The sequence below is a fragment of the Hemiscyllium ocellatum genome, chromosome 30 (assembly GCF_020745735.1).
Source record: "Hemiscyllium ocellatum isolate sHemOce1 chromosome 30, sHemOce1.pat.X.cur, whole genome shotgun sequence".
Classification (NCBI taxonomy): domain Eukaryota; kingdom Metazoa; phylum Chordata; class Chondrichthyes; order Orectolobiformes; family Hemiscylliidae; genus Hemiscyllium; species Hemiscyllium ocellatum.
In genome coordinates, this window is record NC_083430.1 from 20,548,627 (window position 1) to 20,571,408 (window position 22,782).

Sequence of the window (22,782 nt, forward strand, 5' to 3'; positions counted from 1 at the left end):
CAAATCTGATGAGATCAGATATTTGAGTAACAAGCTCCCAAAGGCAATGGGGGACTAGTGCAGATGCTGCAAATCTGAAATAAAAACAGAAAATCCTGCAAACTCTCAGCAGACCAGGCAGCATTTGGGAAGTGAAATAGAGTTAGAATTTCAAATAAATAACTTATCAGTCTGCTTGTACCAGATGCATTAACTCTTTTGTAGAGACATAGAATCCCTGCAGTGTGGAAGCAGGCCATCAAATCCACACTGGCCCTCTCAAAAGCATCCCACCCAGACCCACCCATCCCTGCATTACCCATGGCTAACTCACCTAGCCTGCACATCTTGGACACAATGGTCAATTTAGCATGGCCAATCCACTAACCTGCACATCTTTGGACTGTGGGAGGAAGCCAGAGCATCTGAAGGAAACCCACATAGACAATATGCAAACTTCACACAGAAAGCTGGGGTTGAACCCAGGTCCCTGGTGCTGTGAAATAGCAGTGCTAACCATTGAGCCACCATGATGCTCTCTGCTTGACAGATTCTTCCAAACCTTTTGAGACTACAAATGTTATTGGCACGCAGGTATGGTATTATAGTGAAACAAAAGCAGAAACTGCTTGCAAAACTCTGCAAGTCTGGCAGTATCCGTGGGGCAAAAGCACAGTTAATGTTTCATGTCCAGTGACTCTTCATCAAGTGGTGTAGTGGTTAGGTCCAGTGAAGATACTTAATGGGACTTACATATTAATTGACATTTTCCTCTGAGACCCATTTCGTAATTGAAAAGTCAAGCAATCTGCACATAATTAATTTAAAAAATTGTAATAAAACGCTTTATCACTTCACCTATTTTAAAAGAAACGCAAATGATACTTATAAAATTTGTGTAATACAGAGACAATTTTTTTTAAATATGAGGCAGATTCAGTTAGCTATGGAAATCAGTCAGCAATGACTTACCACATCTCATCAGGAGGAATACAAATCTGAGTTCAATGGTTTTGTTTACGTGAGGGCTGTGGCATAGCAATGAGAATGAGAGAGATGACAGGAGGAAGATTTATGAGCAAAGCCTGTGTTATGATGATTCATTCATTTTGCAGATGAGGCTATGTCAAAATAAGTTGCATTTTTTTTAGAGGTGAAGGAGACTTGAAACCAGTACAGAGTTGTCATAATGTTCTTTATCATTGCCAGAGTGAACCCGTACATGGGTCTGTTAGCTGCCCCTCCATGCTTCAGTAATTGGGAGTTGAATTGAATCTGACAGCCACTGTTTAATATCCGAATAGCTATACTATTGTCTTATGCAGATGGGCTAGTTGTGGAGTCTGAACAACATGGGCAATGGTGAGAAAGTTGAGAAAACTGGGTGAGATGTCCAGCCAGGACCTTGTTAATGTCGACAGAATAAAATTCCCATTTTCCAACCAGGAATTGTCAGAGAAGAAGAGGTTCTCACTAGTGAGCAGCAAGATGCCTACTTGCATGGAATGGTACTCATTAACACCCTTATTATTGCATAATATTGATATGTAGTTTCCCATTCTTCCACCAGTTAGAAACTAGATGTGCAGAATTGCCAACCTAAAAGTCAGAGTGGTCCAACTCATAAATTGCTCCTGACTTCCATCTTAGACCCCAAGAACCAACGTCTCAGGCCACACTTCATGGGCATTGGCTGCATGCATCCCCCACCCATCTTCAGAGATTGGCATCAGACATGTGCCAACTTTATCACATGCTCATGGCACATTTCTAGTAAGCTAATGGTAAGTTCTGCACTTTAACAATACATTTTACAGCACACTGGCACCTTTCATTCTAATACAGCTACCAGAACATTTTGCTCTCAGAGACTGGCATCAGACATAAAACATGGAACATAGAGTATAGAACAGTACAGGCATTTCGGCCCTCAGTGTTATACCAACCATTTATCCTACTCTAAGATCAAACTAACCTACATACCCTTCATTTTACTATCATCCATGTGCCTATCCAAGAGTCACTTAAATGTTCCTAAACGTATCTAACTACTACCACCACTGACAGTGCATTCCACTCATCCACCACCTCTGACATCTCCACGAAACCTTCCTCCAATCACCCTAAAATTATGCCCCTTGTGATAGCCATTTCTGCCCTGGGAAAAGGTCTCTGACTATTCACTCTATCTATGCCTCTCATCATCTTGTACATCTCTATCAATACTCCTCTCACCCTTCAAGTCACTCCAATGAGAAAAGCCTTAGCTCCCTCAACCTTTCTTCATAAGACATGCCCTCCACTCCAGGCAGTATCCTGGTAAATCTCCTTTTGCACCGTCTCTAAAGCTTCCACAAGCTTCCTATAATTAGATGACCAGAACTGAACACAATAACTAGTCTAACCATGGGTCTATAGAACTGCATCATAACCTCACAGCTCTTAAACTCAATTCTCCTGCTAAAGAAAACCAACACTTCATGCGCTTTCTTTATGACCGAAACGTGGACTCTCCTGCTCCTTGGATGCTGCTTGACCTGCTGCGCTTTTCCAGCAACACGTTTTTCAGCTAGCATCCTGGGTGGCAACTTTGAGGGATCTATGGGCGTAGAAACCAAGATCCCTCTGTTCCTCACACTGCCAAGAATCCTGTCTTTAACTCTGTATTCTGCTTTTGTATTTTGACCTTCCAAAATGAATTACTTCACACTTTTCCAGGTTGAACTCCATCTGCCACTTATCAGCACAATTTTGTATCCTATCAATGTCCCGTTGCAATCTACAACAGCCCTCCACACTATCCACCATACCACCAACCTTCATGTCATTGGCAAACTAATTAACCTACCTTGCTACTTCCTCATCCAAGTCTTTTATAAAATCACAAAGACCAGAGGTCCTAGAACAGATCCTTGCTGAGCAGCACTGGTCAGCAAGCTCCAGGCTGAATACTTTCCATCTCCTACCACCCTCTGTCTTTTACGGGCCAGCCAATTCTGTATCCAGACAATCAAATTTCCCCGTATCCCATTCCTGCTTACCTTCTGAATGAGCATAAGATGGGGAACATTATCAAATGACTTGCTAAAATCCATGTACACCACATCCACTGCTCAATGTGTTTTGTCATATAATTCAATAAGGTTTGTGAGGCATGAACTGCCCCTCACAAAGCCATGCTGACTATCCCCAATCAAACCATGGATCAGACACATTGGGTCAAGGAACCTCACCTGCTCTTTTAGTGTTCGCTCACTTTAAGCCTTTTTGGATGATTACGATGTATCTGCCTTGTCTTGCCTTTTTGTGCTTTGTCTCTCAGCCAGAGCTAGCAGGCTCACAATAACTCATGTCACACCTTCTCTTCTAGTGCAGACACAAAGCCAGGCAGCTTGACATGGTAGCTGATGATCAGTCAAGGGGGTGGTCATCTTGCTATGCAGTACCATCCTTCCTCAATGTCATACTTGCACCATGTGCCATCAGCTTACATGGCCAACACACAGAAAGTGGTTCAGACAAATGATCATGTTTCAAAGTCTAAGAAGAGTATCCTGAGTGAAATCAAGGCAGACACCCAGCAGGAGAAATTGCTAACATTTTTCTGGTAAACAGCACAAATTATGCTTTTGGGAAATGTCAGGTGATAAAATGGGGCTACATCAGGTGAAGGGGTGCCATAGAGGTAGTTTATTCGGTAGTCTTGGTAAGATGTGGAGATAAATCTTGTGGCTCCCACTAGATTAACTCAAGGGCATCTTCCAATATCAATCCGAAGACTTGGGCATTGTCAGATGTCTACTCAGGGCAGTCACACTCAGGATCCTCTCCTTGTCCACCAGACGTTTGGGATGAATACAGTCCTAGGGGACTGTGCAATGATTATTGTGGAGAATGTCAGGAGGGAACTGAAGAAAGAAAGGGTGCCCTATTACCCAAAAGTGGGGAAGGGGATGCAGAGAAGACTGGGTGATCGAGAAAGCAGGTGAGTTGGATCAAAGGATGATGATCGATGGGACTCAAGATACAAGGTGAGTATGCAGAACTGTATCCAAGGCTACAGTAGGCTTCTTGGCAGTTTTAGAGTATTTCTGATTGTGACTACCGCCCTGACCTTCTCTGGGGACCAGTGAGGATCAGTAAGATGTAATATTGAAGCTTAAGGAGAAAAGAGGAAAGTTAAAGGTGAAGTTCAAGATGGTAAGTCTCCACATAGAGAGGTGGGTGAAAATGGGGTGTCCAGGCAATGGATGATACAATGGTCCATGGAGACTGGGGTGTTTCCTGATGACCAGGTGGTTTGTTCACCACAAACAATGTTTTCTGCCACCGCTTCTGTCCATTGGACATGGACTGTAATGGAGCAGACAATAGGGCTGCTGAAAATACAGTTCTGCTGCTTTGACTAGATTGGAGAGGTGCCCTCAAGTATAGTCCAGATACATCCCCACTGTCCTGACATGCGGTGCTGTCTATAATACAATGCAGCAATGTGCTGGATGTTGAGAAATGGGAGGAATCCAGGTTGTCTCCTGAAGACAAGGATGAGGAAATTGAGCTGGCGGAATATCTCCCTGTGAATGACAAAGCTCAGCTGCATCTGGTGCTACAAGTCAGATAGAACCTGAATGATAACCAGTTCCAGTAGATGAGAGCTAGGTCAGCAGACAATCACAGAATATAAAATAATCATTGATCATTATGCCAACATTTGGTTTATGTGATGGAAGTGAAGTGCAGCCTCAACTGTTTTTTGTTGTGTTCACTTTTGCTGATTTAAAAAAAAAGCTGATCTCTGGAATTATTCATGTAGTTGCCTGTATGTGATGTTTCCACTACTGAACATGAAAAGATGAAGATCTACAAAGGAGAATTAGAACAGGGTGGGCGTTTAGAGCAGATGTAGCTATGACCGGGTAAATGCATGACCCAGTGGTTATACAGCATTTTGGGTGAGGGAGAGGTGTAGTACACACAAGGGATTGTCAACTATGTTGGTTATGTGGCATGAGCAGTGTGTCTTTACGGCTATTGTGCCACCACATTATCATTGAGGGGGATGGCCAAATTGCTAATGTTTCTCTGGTACACAGCACAGATGGCACAGGTACCTGTGATGCTTTGGGGAAATGTTAGGTGGTAAAATGGGACTACATCGAGTGAGGGGGTGCCATAGAGGTAGTTTATTAGGTAGTTTTGATAAGATGTGGAGAGAAATCTCGAGAGGTCTTAGAAAGAGAAACTTTCATGAAACTCAACAAAACTGACACTCAGCCAAGAAAACACAGGATTCAGCTGTATGTGCTGTAACCCCAAGCTTGTGTTAATTGTTATCAGATCAGGTAGCCATAGCAATGTCAGAAGGAATTTTGTAATTTTGGGTTGGAGGGGGAGGAAAACAAAGAACAAAATCCTTCAGCTGACACCAATTCACTGACACCTACTGGAGACACATGGTATAACAGATCATCAGGTGAAAACAAGATCGAACTTTGTTGTTTTGAATTTCTGGTTGAGACTCACTGCCTTGGCTGTAATACTTGCTCCAATGACCAGTCAAGGTGATGAAAGAGAGTAGTGTTACCAAGGAGCTCAATGCAAACTGTTGCCTTCAAGAGCTGAAATAAAAAGAAATGACAGTTAATCGGTCTTTAAATTATTTTATTTAAACAGTAAGTGGGGATAATACCTTCTGGGAGCCAGTCGATCAGTGCTGAGGCTGATGCCATTAGCACAATCCATGCATCCTACTCAGTGCATCTCTGCTGATGTTAATTAGCTGTCTGTTAATGCTGAGTTCAGTAATCCCATTGGTACTCACTGTGTAAATAGAACAAGACTGAAAAAGACCCAAACAATTCCTTGCCGGTTTAAATTGATGGGAAAACAAACTCGTTAAAAAAGGGTTTTGATGTGAAGAATTCTTTAAGCTGTGAACAATATGGAGATGACAGTAAACTGTTTGTGACATCAATGTTTAATTTTCAATCTAAATTTCACTCTACTGCTGACTTTCAAAGTTTGAATTCCAAAGTTTGTCCCTAGTGATTGTTGAATTTAAATTCTTTAGCTCTCACCACAATGTTTTTGTTGGAGGAGCTTTGAGGTATTTTTAACCTCATTTTTTTTCCTATTCAGCATTTTCCTCACTTTTGATCTGTGAAAATTATTTTGTAATTGACCAAAACTGCACCAGCAGTATATCTAATGACACATTGCTATGAGTCCAACAGTGAATAGCTTATTTACAATTATCTTTTCAACCATATATTACATGGGTAGGGTCAATGACTGTCTTGTGCAGCTTAATTGTTGAATTTTTATTTTATTGCAGCTCTACTAGATGATACTGTAAGTCGCTCAGCTTAATTGTTGAAGTTTTATTTTACTGTAACTTTACTGGATGAAATGATAAGTAGATTTGCCTCACTATATAGCAGGGCTACCGCAGCTGTCTAAAGTTTCAGTGTTTACAGAGAAAGGTGTAAGGACGATAACAGAATACAAGGAGGAGCTTTGTTGTTCATCAGGCTCAACCTTCCAGGAAAGAGGATTTATGTAAACATAGTAGTGAATGGTTGGTTTGAAAGTGTCTGAGCCAGCAGCATTTGTTTAAGCCATTTGTATGAGACTCCTCCTTAAATCACAGCCAACATGGCCCATCTTCAATCAATGCACAGGGAGTTCCCAGCTTGTAAGATTGTAACCAAGGTCTGTAATGTTTTTGAAGATACAAGTGAGCTGATATAAATGATACTGTGTGTGCTAGTGGGAGGATGCCATTATCATCAAGGATAAAGTTAAAAATCACACAAAAGTAGGTTATGGTCCTACAGATTTATTTGGAAGCACTAGCTTTCAGAGTGGTGCTCCTTCATCAGGTCCTCTGCAGATCATGGCTGGAATTTAGGAACTTTTAAAAGGTCTCTGAGTTGATCAGTTCTTCCAGTCATGGGGAATTGTGGTTGTGGTTTATAATGGCACAGCAATCTTGAAAATGGAATTGAGGCATAAAGAATGATTGCAGAGGATGGAGGCAGAGGTCCATGAGCTTCCTTGTACATGCTGTGTACACCTTAGATCTTCAGAAAGCATTTTGCTGGCCAGAACCTCATCCAGGAGCAGTGCGCTCAGCAGTTGTCTTTCATCAATGATGTGATAACAGCACTCTGTCATCCCCTTGCTTCAAACCTGAAGCCTCGGGTCAGGGTGGCAATGCTGCTGCTCTGAGGTGCAAGACTAATGGTGATGTTCATTTTCTTGAAGACTTCAAAAGGTTAAATCTCCAACCAAGGTCTAGATCAACTAAATCTGTCAGCAACACTGAGGGTCCCCATACCAACCCCAAGGAGATCTCCATTACAAACCTTCCTCTGGCCCAAAAAAGCCCATTAACTGTAACTGTCCCTCACTACTTTTCCAACCATATGGCTGTCCCTTATATTCCCAGAGTCATAGGATCTCTACAGTGTGGAAACAGGCCATTTGAGTCTACACTGACCCTCCGAATAGCATCCCACCCAGACCCACCCCTTTCCTGGAACTCTGCATTTCCCGTGGCTAATTCATCTAGCCTGCACATCTTTGGACTGTAGGAGGAAACCAACACAGACATGGGGAGAATTTGCAAACTCCCCATAGTCATCGGAGGGTAGAATCAAACCCAGATCCCTGATGCTATGGGGCAGCATTGTTAACCACTAAGCCACTATGCCAGCCTGTTCTATAACGCTTTTTGAACAAGCTATTTGTATTTTTCCAGTCCTGCACCAGAACCCCCTAAAATCTAGGTATGATTGAAAGATAATTGTCAGGATCTTGGTAAATTTCATTCTCACTTCCCTCAATATTTTTGGATGCACTTCATCTGGTGCCTTGTAGAAACTGTGAAATTAGGAACATGTGTAGACTATTCAAGTAACCCTTGGAGCCTGCTGTGCTGCATACAATGTGATCATGACTGAACATCCAATTCAGGACCCTGCTCATACTTTTGTCCCATACTCTTTGATCCTTTTCACCTGGCTGGCTCTGTGTTATGTTGCCTCTGACTGTGCCACAATGAAAGCTGAGACATTGGCCATCAGATGCTGCATCAAGGCTGAGTCTACACATGTTCTAATGGAGATGACCACCCCTTCTATGCTGAAAGTGATGGGCTCTAGCCTTTGTGTTGAAGTTGGAACTTCCTTTTTGTTCACAATGATGCCAATCTTTCCGTCAGCCTTCCCAGTGCTTGTCAGTGTGTTCAAAATCGTTAGAGTTTGTAATAGTTGAATGTGTGTGGAAGCTAGAAATGTAGATATTAAGGTTCCAGCAATGTAGCCATGTACAATAACATGGACAATGTAGATACTGAATTTGAGTCTGGATTACTTGAGATTAATGATGGGCAAATGATGAGGGTGTGCTGAATTAAAGATAGTCTGGGGTTAATAACTCAATTCAGAGGAAGTATCAATTCAAGATGCATTCACTTGATCTCTCAAGAGAGGCCTTTGAGCTTTTTTTGATACTGTGTCAGTCTCTGAGGCCAGACATCTGGATTTTACCGGCACAGCTATATGATCTGACTGCCCTCACAATGTGTGTCTGTCTGACCCCCACCCCCAACCAATAAAGAAAGATACCCAACCTCATTGTTTCTGTCCTGTCCACAATGGAGCTCAATCCCGTGTTAGAGAACCCTGGAGCCTTTCTCTCTGGCCTCGTTGCTTCTATGGTTTGTGCCTGCTTACATTGGCTTTTCCAGCTGCTTTCAGTGCCTGTGTCAACCAGACCACACATCCCTGAGAAGAGGTGCAGGCTGGCTTTAAGAACTGCAGACCATTTCTTTGGTATTGATCTCATAAAGACCTGGGACCTTTGTGGATTATGCAACTGTTTGGCACTTTGGGTAACAAGGGCTACATTCCACAATTATGAAAAGGAGAAGGTTAGCATGCTGCTTGCACCACTCCCATTGGGTACAAAGTAATATTGTAATACAGCCACTACAACAGCTAACACACCTTGCTCATCTGTTTTCTTTTCTCCCAGCTTAAATTTTAATTAGAGATTAACTGCGGTGATAATGCACACTTTGCATCACTCCAAAATCAAACTGTTTTGCAGAAAAGCAACCCACATTGTAAAACTGTCCTATTAGTCACTGCAGATTTAAAACGGTTTATAAATTCAATTTTATGTGGTGTGTATAAAGGGATCTGTTGGCAATAATAAAGTCATAACCATCAATCATGCTTTTACACTCTAGTGCTCATTTAGATGTGAAGCAAAACTGATGACTCAAAGAATCACCAGTAATGATAATATCCATGGTATTCCCACATTTATTCTGTATCATTTCCCAAGTATTAATCTAGAAGTGATAGGAAATGGAAAAAAAATCCTCAGCTGTATTCTCGTGAAAGTTCAGTTCTCTGCTCATGAATTACCACTGTATAGATTCCCACTGCTCTCCTTCAGCAGTTTTGATATATTTCTTCCCTGCTTGGTTGAAACTATGATCAATTATGTTTTGTATTTTGCACTGAGCTAGGGAATTGTGTTTGTCCTTCATTGAAATCATATCAGTTAAGCACTCATTATGTCAGACTAACAAAAGATGGGAACATATCCCAAGCTTGTTGTTGGCTGTGTCTGTGAGTGTTATTTAAAACAATTTCTTTTCACAAGATCTCTGGAAATGTACTTGAGTTCTTTTAATCACCTTCACTCCTTGAAGCCTTTTCACTACTTGTGAGCCTGGGATCTAATTGAAACTAGATCGTAGAGTCAATGGGGTGGCATGGCTCACTGGTTAGCACTGCTGCCTCACAGTGCCTGGGACCCAGATATGATTTCTGCCTTGGGCGACTGTCCATGTAGAGTTTGCACATTCTCCCCACGTCTGCGTGGGTTTCCCCTGGGTGCTCCGGTTTCCTCCCACAGATGTGCAGTTTAGGTGAATTGGCCATGCTAAATTGCTCATAGTATTAGGTGCAAGAGTCGGGGTAAATATAGGGTCGGGGAATGGGTCTGGGTGGGTTACTGTTTGGAGGGTCAGTGTGGACTTGTTGGGCCAAATGACCTGTTTCCATACTATAGGGAATTTAATCTGAAAAGGCATCCTTTAAACGTAATTCTTTCTGTATATACTTCCAGAGGCTCAATGATCCAAGCAATAACGATCTTTGAGGAGATAGTCTGATCACCTCCCATTAATATTGCTGAATGTATCATCATCAACATCTGAGGGGACGTAAAGCCCCAGCATTACAATCCCTGAGAACAATGCTCCCATCCTTCCTGTGCATTGCCACTTTGCCTCAGAGGAGAGGCTTGAGCTTTAGAGTGATGTTGTGAGGAGTTCTCAATTCCTCGCAAAGCTATCCATGATGGTAAGGTCAGAGGTGAGGGACCAGACAGAAAATATTCATGTGATATCAATGACTGAAATGGCAGATGAAGGCTGCACAGTAGGGAGATCCACAAGGGAATTCCATTGTCACTGGAACTGAATTGACATTCTGTCATGAACTGTCTCTGCTAATGTGTGACAGCATTCCCTCGTTGAAAAGATGTCCCACATAAGGCATCTAACTTAAAACTCCAGCATTCATTACTTCATTGAGAATCAGATATGCTGGTTTTCTTCTGCATGACTGAAGCTCAGCAATTTATTGCTCAATTTTGTTTCAAAGATTTGTTTGTAATTGTGTTCTTATTAAAGGTATACCTTAATTGACATTGCTTATACTAAAATTGTCAATATTGCACATCAGTTATGGGCCAGATTTAACTGTGGTACAGAATCTAATGTGAGTGATATTTATATTTTTCTTTGCATGTTATCTTGCTGAATATGTGAGCTGAGAATGAAAGCGAGATAAACAGAACGTCTGGAACCTAAGAGAACAGAGTGAACTACCATGTTTCTTTTTAGTCAATCAGCTTGATGGGTTGTGAAACTACAAGTGCATCGAGGGAAAAACAAGCAAATGAGAGTGAATTATTTCATTTTCAAATCAGGCAAATGAACACAATTGAGAGAAATAAATCAGATTACAAAAAAAAAATCAGTAAGTGAAAATAGCAAAAACAAATGAAAATTTTTGGCACAAGTTAACGTTTTTTTAAAAATCTGCAACAATGTGTGCAAGATAAAATGAGATTCTCCATTATCTTAGTTAATTTTCAGACATTAATGTCTTTTAATATATTCATTCACAGAATGCGAGTGTCACTGGCTAGACCAATATTTAAATGCCCATTACAGAGCACACTTGAGACTCAACCGCAACGCTGAATTTGGAATCAAATGGAGGTTAGGCCAATTGAGAACAGCAGACAGTTTCCTTTGCCAAAGGACATCAGTGATAGGTTTTAAATGACAATGATCAATTTCTAGATTTTCATCCCTTTTTTTCAAATTGAGTTTACACTTGGAGGGTTTCAAAGCCATAATTCTCAGAGCATTAACCTGGAGTTTTAAATTGCTAGTGTAGTGATAATACCACACTGTCACAAACACTTTTCACATGAAATGAGTACTTATATTTGAATAACAAATGTTAACTTTTTACATGGAGTTTAATTCAGTCTATCAGTCTTGTACACCAACTTTATGCTGCTCAATGCACTGCCATGATGAATCAAATTGCAGGTTGTCTTGATCATGAAGCTAATGATGGAGTGATACAGCTGAAACAAACAATTTTGGACAATCATAGTTCATTATACAACTACCAATTGTCTAATGTTAGTTCATCATTTCTTCATATATAACACAGTGCAATTAGCCTCACCATTATTTTAGCATAAAAATCTAACCTTGTACATTTACATTGTGAATATATTGGCTTTCATTAGCTTGAAGGTTGCAATTTACATCAGATTAATACCAATATTAAAAATAATTTTCAGTTTTAAGAAGGCTTGATATTTTCATTTTTTTGTGAAGGATGACACTGTATTTTATCATTAAAACTTGAAGCTGAAGCTCAAGTTGCTTGGTGAAAGAAATGTTTTGACGTGGCTCATTTTCTCAGCCTTTATCGGTGACTCAAAGGAAGACAATTGGATTTTCTTGGCTTTTTTATTATAATTGTAAAAGTGCTGATAGATGATCATCTAACGAAATGTATGGGTTTCCTAATATTAAACTAATTTTTATATTGTACATATTGAATTACATTCTGAATTACCTAAGGTTGAATTTAATTGCTTATATGTGAATTATTTTTAACCATGTCCATCTTTCGTTTTCTTTAATTTCAGATTTTTTTCTCAGACATAATTCACCAGGTAAATCTATTGATATGACCGGATAATGAAGATAATTAAAAGGGAATATATTTTGAGGTTGTAATTCAAGTTAGAATGCAGATAAGACCATATGATACTAGGCATAGAAACAGATGTTGATGATTCAGCCCATTCAGTCTGCTCTGTCATTCAACGAGATCATGGTTAATGACACCAAAATTGGAGGTGTGATGGACAGGCGAAAAATGTTACCTCAAAGTAGAATGGGGTCTTGATCAGATGGGCCATTGAGTTGAGGAGTAGCAGATAGAGTTTAATTTAGATAGTACTGTATTTGGAAAGGCAAATCAGAGCAGGACTTATACACTTAACGATAAGGTCCTTGGGAGTGTTGCTGAACAAACTGTGGAGAGCAAGTTCAGAAAATGGACTCACAGGTAGTGAAGAAAGTTTTTGGTATGCTTTCCTTTATTGGTCAGAGCATTGAGAATAGGAGTTGGGAAGTCATGTTGCGGCTGTACAGAACATTGGTTTGGCCACTTTTGGAAAACACTGTGCAATTCTGGTCTCCAAGATGCAGTGAAACTTGAAAGGGTTCAGAAAAGATTTACAAGGATATTGCCAGGGTTGGAGTGCTTGAGCTATAGGGAGAGGCTGAATAGGCTGGGGCTGTTTTCCCTAGAGTATTGAAGGCTGAGGGGTGACCTTATGGAGGTTTATAAAGTCATGAGGGGCATGGATAGGGTAAATAGACAAGGTCTTTTCCCTGGGGTGGGGGAGTCCAGAACTAGAGGGCACAGATTGAGGGTGAGAGAGGAAAAATATAAAAGGACCTAAGGGGCAACTTTCTCATGCAGAGGGTGGTGTATGTATGGAATGAGCTGCCAGAGGAAGTCATGGAGGCTGTTACAATTACAACATCTAAACGCATCTGGATGAGTAAATGAATAGGAAGAGTTTGGAGGGATATGGGCCAAGTGCTGGCAAATGGGACTAGATTAGGTTAGGATATCTGGTTGGCATGGATGAATTGGACCAAAGGGGGTCTGTTTCTGTGCTGTACATCTCTGTGACGTTTTGACTCTATGACATTAGGCTGGTCTCTATGAAATCATTTAAAGTCTGTATACACACACACACACACACACACACACCATGGCATCCACATGCTGCCAGATTCAGGACTGAGACAGATATTCCTTGAAGTGAGATTTGCTTACGCTGTTAGGGTTAGTTTAAACTAACTTGTCAGCAGGATGGAAAACCTGCCATTAACCCAAATTGGAAGGAAGTTAAATGGTAACAGAAAATGGAAAAACTGCAAGGGAGACTATGCAATAGCAGAAACAAAGCTAAGCACTGAGTATGCCTCATTTTCAGAATGGTGACAAAAAGATAAAGTTATCTAAATCCGAATGTATACAACAAAATAGGTGATCTAAAGGCACAAATTCAGGTAAACAGTTATGGTAGAATTGCCAGGACAGAAACGTGGCTGTATGTTGACCAGGACTGGGAAGTGAATGTTTGATATTTAGGAAGGATGGACAAGGAGAAAAGATGGTAGAGCTGGGCTGATGATGTAAGATGGAGCTAACATAGTAAGGGAGGATCTCAAATTAGAAAAACAATGTATGAAATCTGTTCGGGTGAACTAAGAAAAATCAAAGGGCAATGGACAATGTTTAGAGTTAGTTATAGGCCACTAAATTGTAATGGTGGTGTGGGATATGATATAATTCAAAGATATTTGTAACATTTCCAATACAATTGTCATGGGTAACTTCAACTTGCATGGAGACTGGATAAAATAATTAAGTGTAAAAGGTGAGATTCTATACTGAAAACAACAAATGCTAGAGATCACAGTGGGTCAGACAGCAACCATGGAGAGAGAGCAATGCAACATTTCGAGTCTAGATGACTCTTCATCTGAGCCCTGGTTTGTCTTAGGGAATAGTTTTCCAGAACAGCATGTTGAAGAGCTGACTAGAGGGCAGGCCAAGTTGGATCTTGCATTATGTAATGATTAGTTAATTAGTAATGAATAATATTGCTGTGAAAGCACTTCTAGAAATGAGTGACCAAAATATGATCGAATCTTACATTATATTTTAAAGTGAGATAGTTCAATTTGGAACAAGGGTGTTAAATAGGGAACATATGACAACATGAAGCTTAAGTTATCTGAGTGAGATTGGGACATTACTGCACATTGGCAACGTATAGTGTTTGACAAAATTTACATGGTTTGCAATGTTCTTTCAAGATTCAATCATTCAAGATTAAAAGAGAAAGCTTATAAAGCGGCCAGAAATTATCGGATTTGGAACTATTAAAAAAAACAGCAAAAGATAATCAAAAATCTGATAAGGAAAAGAATAGAATATGAGTGCAATTTAGCAAAAAAAGCTTTAAAAATGTACTGTAAAAGATTCTATGGGTATGTGAAAAGGAAACATTTGATTAACTTGTGTGTTGGTCCTTTAAAAGTTGTCAAGAAATTTTCCAATGGGGCTTTGAGAAATAGCAGAAAATTTAATGATTACGTTGCTTTCACTGACAAAAATACAAGGAATCTCCCAGAATGAGAAGTCCAAGGAACTAGAGAGAATGAGAATTTGAAGGTTTAATATTAGTAAGAAGGTTATAAGTTGACAAGTCCCTGGAATGTGATAGTCTTCATATTAAAGTGTTGAAGAATATGGCTGTAGAAATGTGTTGGTAAGCATTTTCCAAAATTTCATAGATTCTGGATTGGTTTCTGCAGTTGGAAAGCTTGCAAATATCATGCCATTGTTTAAGAAAGGAGCAAGGATAGAAAAATTAGGGAATGTCAAACCATTACATCAATAGTAGGTAAAATTTTGGAATCTATCACAGAGGACAAGATAAAATGGATACTTGGTAAAAATTATTTGATTTGACATGGACAACATGCATTCACAAATGGAAAGTCATGTTTGACAAATCGTATGTCATAATCAAAATCATTAAATAGAAGTTGATGGATGTGGTTTGTTTAGGTTCTCAGCTTTTGATATAGCCCTCCCTCCCAACCACATGATATAGAAAGTAATGTACTGACATGAGTTAAGGATTGGTTAACAGTTAGACAATGGAGAGTCAGAACAAATGGTTCATTCTCCAATTTACAAGCCGTGGCTAGTGGTTTGCCACAAAGGAAACCAAAAATAATATTTCCAAATTTGTCAGTGACACAAACCTAAGCCAGAATGTATGGTGTGTAAACAATTCAAAGGGAAGTGATGGAATAGTAGTATTATCATTAGTCTATTCATCTGGAGACCTGGGTTCATATCCTGCCATGGTGGAACTTGAATTTAATAAAAATCTGGAATTAGAAATCTAATGACTTTTGATTAATTTGATGATCATCATCTGCTGATGACCATGAGACAATTGTTGATTATCAGGAAAAACCCATCTGGTTCACTAATGTCTTTTAGAGAAGAAAACTTCCATCCTTACCTGCTCTGGCAACGCAAGACCCACAGCAATGTGATTAACTCTCAACTGCCCGCTGGACAATTAGGGATGGAGCAATGAATGCCAGCGATGCCCACATCTTGTGAATCAGTTTTTTTAGAATGTCAAACACTTTCAGGATAACTTGGTCAGGTTTAGTGATTGGGCGAGAACATGGCAGTTGAAAGGTAACATGAAAAAAATGTGAGGTAGAGAAATCCTTGGTTGAAAAAGACAGGTGTATGGAGTATTTCTTAAATGCTGAGAGGCTGGAAAGTGCATATGAGCAAAGGGACCTGGGTCTCCTTATCAATGAATATGAAGGCTAAATTGTAGGAGTAGCAAGCTAGAAAGGCAATTAGAAATAGGCAGTACATTCTAGCTTGGCCAATGCCACCCACATCCCAAGAATGAATAAATAAAAGTAAACCTTTCTTACACTAGTTTCCAAGAAATTAATGTGATATAATTGATGTGGAGGTCATAGAGATGTACAGCATGGAAACAGACCCTTCGGTCCAACCCGTCCATGCCTAACAGATATCCCAACCCAATCTAGTCCCACCTGCCAGCACCCGGCCTATTTCCCTCCAAACTCTTCCTATTCATATACCCATCCAAATGCCTTTTAAATGTTGCAATTGTACCAGCCTCCACCACTTCGTCTGGCATCTCATTCCATACACTTACCACCCTCTGTATGAGGTCTCTTTTATATCTTTCCCCTCTCACCCTAAACCTATGCCCACTAGTTCTGGACTCCACCACCCCAGGGAAAAGACTTTGCCTATTTATCCTATCCATGCTCCTCATAATTTTGTAAACATCTATCAGGTCACCCCTCAGCCTCCGATGCTCCAGGGAAAACAGCACCAGCTTGTTCAGCCTCTCCCTATAGCTCAAATCCTCCAACCCTGGCAACATCCTTGTAAATCTTTTCTGAACCCTTTCAAGTTTCACAACATCTCTCCAATAGGCAGGAGACCAGAATTGCATGCAATATTCCAACAGTGGCCTAACCAATGTCCTGTATAGCTGCAACATGACCTCCCAACCCCTGTACTCAATACTCTGACCAATAAAGGAAAGCATACCAAAAGCCAACTTCACTATCCTATCTACCTGCGACTCCACTTTCAAGTAGGTGCCAGTGTTGGACTGCAGTGGGCAAAATTAAAAATCACACAACACCAGGTTATAGTCCACCAAGTTTATTTGGAAAAGCACAGCCAGTCAGGCAGCATCCGAGAAGCAGGAGAATTGACATTTTGGGCATAAGCCTTTCATTCCTGACAAAGGACTTTTGCTCGAAATGTCGATTCTCCTGCTACTCGGATGCTCCCTGACAGGCTGTGCTTTTCCAGGACCACACTCTTCAACTCTGATCTCCAGCATCTTCAGACCTCACATTCTCCAGGTTTATTTGGAAATACTAACTTTCAGAGTACTGCTCCTTCACTAGGTAGTTGTGGAGCAGGATCATAAGACACAGAATTTATAGCAAAAGATTACATTGTCATGCAACTGATGGTAAATTATCTAGATTTATACAGATGATAAGAACAATTGTGACCATCATGGCCACTGACAGTTTTGTACTAAAGAATAAGGTTGGCTGCAAGTCACTTTGTAGCACATGATGCATTTTAGTTCTAGTATCCCTTGGACTCATTGCGAGTATGTTTTTCCTATGTGTTGAAATAAGTTGAGTGTTTAATCTCTAACTGTACTGTGACAGCAACAATATCAAGCTCCTCCATTTCAAATTTTATTCACTCAAACAGCCATCAGTTGTCCAGGTAACTCAAACTCCCTTGTCGCATTATCAAACCTTCAGAAATGCATATTTAATTTTTGCATTATTAGTCAATTCCACCATCTAACATTCAACCAATCAGCAATGTTCCATTTTTCTTCTCAGTGTGTTTTCAGTCTCTCTCTTATTTTTCTAGGTGCTTTCTGCTATCCTTTTCTTATTGTTCTGTTGCTATTTGTGCATGAGTCATGTGTATTATCTTTCCAAATCTGACAAATGTGTCTGAGTCTGAAATTATTAACTGATCTGTTCTTTGCACAGATACTGAATATTTCTAGTATGTTGTTTTGATTTGATTTCCAACAATTGTATTTTAGCTTTTTTATTCCTCAAGAATGGGTTTGCCATTTTTAAGTAATAGCTTCTATAGACTGCAACCTTGATAGGTTGCTTGTACTTTGCAGAATTGCAGATAAATTCTCTTAAAAACATAAAATGAAAATGAAGTGTGTCAACACAGAGTCAAATGGAATGAAACCAATCATATATACTGCTGAGCCCAGTTTTGTGGTGAAGAAGATTAAGATAAATTTCCTTTTAAATAAAGCATCACTATTTTCAGTTACAAATCTGTGAACTTATTATTTTGTGGAATGAGACATCATCTGCAGTTAAGCAGCGTTCTTACCTCAGAAGTTTTCAATAGGTGGTTTCTGATTGGGATGGTTCCATTTGTGTGTGAGCAAACATGTTCACTGCAAATTGCTCACAATCACAAGCATGAACTATTATAATACTTGTAATAAAGAGAAGTCAAGACAATACAATGGAATTAAAATTAGTCTCAACAATGATGACAATGACACTGGCACTGTTTATTGCAACTATCCATATTGCTCACTAACGTCATTTAGCAAGTAAAATTTATCTTTTTTACTGCCTGGCCGAGATCAAAGGTCAAAGTAAATTTTTTTGGGGTGCTCTTTTGAAGAGTTCTGGATGGCTGCTTTTTCATTTACAGGGTCTCTTATTCCCTTCTCACAAAGTCTTTGATTTGAAGATGTGCAGTCAGAAAGTAATATTATCTTCTATGTATGTGTTTACATATCAGCGCTTTTGGACTCACAGAGCAGAATTAGAAGAATTCATCAAAATCCTAAGTAATTAACATGCAACACCGAAGGACAGCTTACATTTCTTAAGCATGACAGTACTGAATATGGACAAGGCAACAGGTATAAGATAGCAACAAAAGTAAATTTTGCAAAAACTGATGCACATGTGATTAAAAGTACATTTATTTGTAAAAAGATTTTATTGCCTGTGACTTCAAATTGTCCTGGCTCCCATTTTTCTAGGTACCTTGGCCTTCTCAGTCCCACCCTCTTTGCAGTCACTGGCTTCTCTCCCACTCTCTACCTTTGCAGCCATTTGCTTTCCTCCCCTCCCCTTTCCAGCTGTTGAATTATTGCCTCACCTGAGAGACATTTGGTTGTACCAGCCTTGTTGAAGAAGCAGCAATGTTCAAAATTTTTCAGTTCCATATTTTGGGGCTGGCAACATTTTCTTGATTGGTTGACCTGTGATTCACTTTCCCCTGTTATTTTGACCATTAATCTTCCTACGTATATAAAATATAAACCCCCATATATTTTGAGTTCTGAGCTACATGTGTTTCCAGATCCACAGCTACTGTTTGCCCTTTGTCATGCAAGCAACTCAATTCAAGCTGAAGAAAGGGATTAGGAGAGCTAAGAGAGGGCATGAAAAATCTTTGGCGGGTAGGATCAAGGATAACCCCAAGGCCTTTTATGCGTGTGTGAGAAACATGAGAATGACGAGAACGAGGATAGGTCTGATCAAGGGTAGTGAGAGACTGTGTATTGAGTCGGAAGAGATAGGAGAGGTCTTGAATGAGTACTTTTCTTCAGTATTTACAAATGAGAGGGACCATATTGTTGAAGAGGAGAGTATGAAACAGACTGGTAAGCTAGAGGAGATACTTGTTAGGAAGGAAGATATGTTGGGCATTTTGAAAAACTTGAGGATAGACAAGTCTCCCGGGCCTGCCGGGATATATCCTAGGATTATGTGGGAAGCAAGAGAGGAAATTGCAGAGTCGTTGGCAATGATCCTTTCGTCTTCAATGTCAACGGGGGTGGTACCAGGGGACTGGAGAGTGGCGAATGTTGTGCCCCTGTTCAAAAAGAGAAATAGGGATAACCCCGGGAATTACAGGCCAGTTAGTCTTACTTCGGTGATAGGTAAAGTAATGAAAAGGGTACTGAGGGATAGGATTTATGAGTATCTGGAAAGACACTGCTTGATTAGGGACAGCCAGCACGGATTTATGAGGGGTAGGTCTTGCCTTACAAGTCTTATTGAATTCTTTGAGGAGGTGACCAAGCATGTGGATGAGGGTAGAGCAGTGGATGTAGTGTACTTGGATTTTTGTAAGGCATTTGATAAGGTTCCCCATGGTAGGCTTATGTGGAAAGTCAGGAGGCATGGGATAGTAGGAAATTTGGCCAGTTGGATAGAGAACCGGCTAACCGGTCGAAGTCAGAGAGTGGTGGTAGATGGCAAATATTCAGCCTGGAGCCCAGTTACAAGAGGAGTTCTGCAGGGATCAGTTCTGGGTCTTCTGCTGTTTGTAATTTTTATTAATGACTTGGAAGAGGGAGTCGAGGGTGGATCAGTAAATTTGCAGACGATACAAAGATTGGTGGAGTTGTGGACAGTGAGGAGGGCTGTTGTCAGCTGCAAAGGGACTTAGATATGATGCAGAGCTGGGCTGAGGAGTGGCGGATGGAATTCAACCCTGTCAAGTGTGAGGTTGACCATTTTGGAAGGACAAATAAGAATGCGGAATACAGGGTTAACAGTAGAGTTCTCAGTAAGGTGGAGGAGGAGGGGGATCTTGGGGTCCATGTTCATAGCTCTTTGAAATTTGCCACTCAGGTGGATAGAGCTTTTAAGAAGGCCTATGGTGTATTAGCGTTCATTAGCAGAGGGATTGAATTCAAGAGTCGTGAGGTGATGTTGCAGCTGTACAGGACCTTGGTAAGGCCACATTTGGAGTACTGTGTGCAGTTCTGGTCACCCCACTTTAGGGAAGATGTGGAAGCTTTGGAGAGGGTGCAGAGGAGAGTTACCAGGATGTTGCCTGGAATGGAGAATAGGTTGTACGAGGATAGGTTGAGAGTGCTAGGCCTTTTCTTATTGGAATGGCGAAGGATGAGGGGTGACTTGATAAAAGTATATAAGATGATCAGGGGAATAGATAGAGTAGATACTCAGAGACTTTTCCCCCCAGGTACAACAGTGTTACAAGGGGACATAAATTTAAGGTGAAGGGTGGAAGGTATAGGGGGGATTTCAGGGGTAGGTTCTTTACCCAGAGAGTGGTGGGGGCATGGAATGTGCTGCCTGTGGGACTGGCAGAGTCAGAATCATTCGTGACCTTTAAGCGGCAATTGGATAGGTACATGGATAGGTGCTTAAGCTAGGACAAATGTTCGGCACAACATCATGGGCCGAAGGGCCTGTTCTGTGCTGTATTGTTCTATGTTCTATGTTCTATGTTCTAAGGGTAATTAGGGATGGACAAAAACTGCTTGCCTTGCTAGTGACACCACATCCCATAAATAATTCTTTTGAAAAAGGTGATTGACACATTCTTTATTGGCCAAGTAAAGCTTTCAAAGAATCATTACATTATCTGAAAAAACCCAAATTTAAACCACGCCCACAATTATGAATCCAAAGGCAAGGTTTGCTTGCTTAAGGTACTGACTGGTTTCAAATTTTTATTGATGGTGAAATCTTCCACAAAAGTCAAAGCATTTGTGATTCTGTGGTTCTCACATTTCTGCAGGAGGATAACTGAACTCCCTTGCTTTGTTATGGAAATTACTTTTGACAAAGACTGAACAAGGAATATCCCAAATATGGGAAGTAATGATTGTTATAATCTACCCATTAAAAAATGCAGTGTCTCACATCAATGACATGATCAGCAGCAACATTCTTTGTAATCTCTCCACCTCATCTCAATTCATATTCTCAGCATTGACATTCTCTGTTCAGTGATTACTTAGTTTGGAATGTTCCCAAATTAAGTCCTATAACATCCATCAAGGTGAAGTCTTTTATCCTCAAAGTCTTCAACCAACAAGTTTGATTCTCAAAATGGAATGCGCAGATTTTTACAACCATCATGCATGTTTGTTTAACATGTCATCTGACAGTGGTCTATCAAACATCCATGCGTGTTCTGACAAAAATTTTGATTTTGATATATTTCTCTTTTATTTTAATGCAGCCCTTAGATCTCTGGAGATGAATGACAGTGTCTTCAAGCTGTCTGTATCATTAAAGCAGCCATTATGCAAGTGAATTTTCAAAGTAAATGAAGCATTAAATTCTATTCCATTCCTTCCTGTATCTGATGAACAAGTTCAGTTGGGTCACGTGTTTGAATAATTCTTCAATGTTTTAGGAAAAGACTTTAAAAGTGTCGATCATATTTATTTTAGTTGATGTACCTATGGCATAAAAGAGCATGGGTTTCTCAATATGCTCAACACAACTGACCTATTCCATTTTAAAATTAATCTGTTTATCTCCTGGCATCAACTTTGGTCTTCCTGGCTGAAAGTGAAGCCAAAGTTACTCCACTCACAAATCATTTAGAGCTGTTTTTCATTCAGATAATGAGATGAATAATTATCTTCAGGTGATTTATCACTCAACATTTTAATTTCCCCAATTCTTTCTATGCAATTGGCTCAGGCATATCTGAAACAAATGATCAAAGAGACCTTTCCCATGTCTATTATAAGAGGTAATCGAACAAATGTATTAACCAATACTAACATTCAGAGCAGTCTGCATTCCCCCTTGCAAAATTGTTCCCCCAAGAGAGTAAGAGATAGTTCTGTCAATCCCCCCAGCAATTATACTCCTTGTGCCTTGCTGATATCTCAGATGAAACATTCTGCCACTACTTAATGATCACAAGTGAAGAAAGGTAAACCAGCTGAGGTAATGAAAGGTACAATGCCTGTAATGATGAGCCAGCAATACTGAGTACTGTCGGGAATGAAATGGAAATCAAAACAGGAACATCCTCCAAATCGATTTAATCAACTTTCAGCAGTTAATAAGCTACAAATCAGCAGAATGTTGATACAGCGAGATGATAAAAAGTTCAACACGGCCAAAACCATAGTATAGAGTGACCACTATCTCAGGTGGTCACTCATTCTCAATATAATGGTTCATCTGAATAATGGTACCTTTAATAG